We start from the raw sequence: 3106 nt of genomic DNA on the forward strand, positions 1-3106 counted from the left end.
GATCATCAGTGCCAAACGCTTCAGGACGTTCAACCGGTGGTGCGCAGCCACACCGCAACTCTACAAGACCTGATCGATCGAGTTAACACACTGGAGGACCGTGCTGAGGATGCGGAAGGCCGCTCTCGGCGCCAGAACATCCGCGTGGTGGGCCTGCTGGAGGGCGAGGAGGGACGGTACCCAGAACAGTTTGTTGAAGGGTGGCTACGGGACATTCTATATTAACCAAAGGACAGGGTCAGAGCTTTTAAGGAACCAAGCACCAAACGTCACCAATAAGTCTGCCTAATGTATTACTATTGAGCCTCGGTGCAGTACGATCTAGGGTGTGACCCACATACACCCAATTTAGTGGTAAAGAACCACCGTTACCAAACTATACACTGATCCTGCACCCGAGAAATGTATATTTCATATTTCCCAATATAATATGGGTTATTCTGATCGAAACATTACAAAAACACAGTTATTAGGCTTCTCATGCATGCATTTGTCTAAAAATGACGTAAATCTCGATTGTAGCTTTTATTCCATTCTTTATTGAAGTTCAATTATCTTCCTTTAACACCAAAAAAATGATTGCTTTGCCAACGCGTTTCATCCCTCATGGGACTTCTTCAGGGCTAAAAAGCAATTTATAAAAACACTATTTACAAATCTAAATTTACAACTCTTATATACAATATTTATTTGTTAAAAACATTAGCGTGGAGCTCTACGTGACACATGAACATCGATTTAATTCATTTTGTATGTCATAATCCTCTATAAGTGACACAATTCATATTAATGAATAAAAATATATTCTCATTGCATGCTAAATAGACTGGGAATCAACTTTGTGTAATGCCTAGAATTTTATAGCTTTAATGTACTAGAGAGGGAGCATCTCTACTCTGTGATACTTCAAAGTATTGCAGTGACTGTATTTACTCTATAGTCAATGTATTCTAAATTAAGTCAAGTTGTAGTTTATAATAATAAATTGCTCTATGGCTGTTATTCATACCTCATCAACGTGCAGTCTTTTTTATTAATGGTGAATATGGTGCCAGATCAATATTGTCTGCACCCAAAATGAGATTCTGTAAACCTATAGACAAAAACCAGTTATATCTCAGCATTTTAGCTTTGGCACATCCTATAATCATATTATAAACATATAATTCAATAGCTCTTAGGTTTTGACTCAACATGTATTTATATTATATACATACATACAATCGCAAAGTGTTCGTTGTATTAACCAAACGGAAGTTCATAATGTACAATACACCAACAAACAGTAAATTTGGAGCAATGATGCATTTTAGGAATATGTGGGTTACTGCTCATTATTCATTGAAATGTATATATCTTGATATCACAATAAGGACTATATATAATGGCCTTATTTCTCATGTGCATAAAAATATATAGAGTCACTTACTGCTAGAGTCATGCGTAGTTGTTTACATAAATTCCTATGCGATCAATGAATATTTTCACTATGGGCTTCGCTTTTTGTATAAGAAATATGAATTCTTCTCCAGTATGAATCTGTAAGATAATGATCTGAGTATCAGGTATCACAAACCTATTTATGTCTCATTCAGTGGAAAAATACCCGACGTGTAGTACATAAGACGCATGATTTAATGAACTTTAAAGTTCATTATTGCCAGTATACTGTGACTAGCTCAGTAAGACACGCTAGCTTTTTATCCCCAAATGATGTCATAAATTGCAACACAACGGATGTGCTATTTCCATGTATTAAATGTCAGGTCCTCTATCTACTGCTCCTTATTAGCCATAGTCATCTATTAATATGATTTATATATAGCGAACGTATCGCGTTATCTCATCCTAAACGGAGAGGTAACGAGATCACAAGGCTGAAGGCACATGCGTGAGCGCCATCTTAACACTGATATAAGAGTAACATGGGCATTCCATGTAAAATATTCATCGGCGCCATCTTATTATTAGAAAAAACATGTCTTAAATATTATGTGCAGTTGTCGGGGTTATCATACACCCTCATCATAACCCCATAAACAAAATTAAGCAGACGTCTGTACTTTCTTTTTTTTCTCTTTCATTCTAAACCGGGGTTATAATCTTAGCACTCAATCTTTCTAATCATCACAAATGAATTTTATATAGCGAGTATATCACGTTATCACATCCTAAACGGGGGAGTAAGGAAACTTACATTGCTATGTTGCCTTCTTCGTGTCCATGCCGCACTTGGAACAAATTCGTAGTCAGTAAACACGAGCTGACCATTGCAGAGTCTTTTATCCTCTTTCAAAAGTACTCGCACCTGTAATGCATCTAAGCACTTTCGAAATCACATGACTAGTCACGTAATTTTGTGCGCCATCTTTGAACGGATAAAAAAGTATATTAATCCTGCAAAAGGACATGCATATGCACCCTTTTATCTCAGGGAAATGTCCAGTTCCAGTAAAGTATACGGTTCTCACGGTCATAATATATCTTCATCACAACATATGCACAATCCTATACTAACGTCTATACTATCTTTATATTTTAAAGGAAATGTAAAATTGCTACCGTAATCCCATAGTTCGATACGCATGCGTGGACGCCATCTTAGCATGGGCCAAGCGTAACATGGGCATTGCACGAAAACGTATTCGTCAGCGCCATCTTATTGCAAGAAAATGCATAGTTTAAGCGTTGCGTACAACTGTCGGGATTATCATATATCCTCATCGTGACTTCTTAAACACTATTAAATACACGTCTTTACTTTCTTTTTTTCTTTCTTTTTATCTTTTAAGCGGGCGATATGATATCCACCCACAATTTTTCTTATCAGCGCATTAATCAACGATCACAGGACACTGGGCATGGCGGCAGTTACACATAAGTCTGTAAATAATTTTAAATCGGCCATTGCGTGTGATTTGTCACTAATGGCGTAAGATAAACCTACAAGATCTTAAAAAATGAACTGTATCTAATATTAGTATGTACAATACGCACGATCACATGATTCTAAATTTAGGCGCCATCTTTGTATAGGTAAATGCGTAATTGTATTAAATTGTTCTTATATATATTGTAGGAGTTTGTATGTAGTGGTTAGCTGTGT

The 3106-nt window shown here is 36.6% G+C and overlaps 1 long non-coding RNA gene across 2 annotated transcripts; it reads right to left on the minus strand.

Annotated features, from left to right (window-relative positions):
* Positions 1–550: 550 nt before the first annotated feature.
* Positions 551–2300, minus strand: LOC146810908 (uncharacterized). Of its 2 annotated transcripts, none has more exons than XR_014965752.1 (3): positions 2198–2300; positions 1430–1539; positions 551–623 (listed from the first exon to the last, which is right to left on the minus strand). It is a non-coding gene; the product is annotated as an uncharacterized LOC146810908 (long non-coding RNA). The 2 variants fall into 2 exon arrangements; XR_014965753.1 differs by lacking the exon at positions 551–623 and adding an exon at positions 1016–1093.
* Between the last annotated feature and the right edge of the window lie 806 nt (positions 2301–3106).

This window comes from Triturus cristatus, chromosome 7 (assembly GCF_964204655.1).
Source record: "Triturus cristatus chromosome 7, aTriCri1.1, whole genome shotgun sequence".
Classification (NCBI taxonomy): Eukaryota; Metazoa; Chordata; class Amphibia; order Caudata; family Salamandridae; genus Triturus; species Triturus cristatus.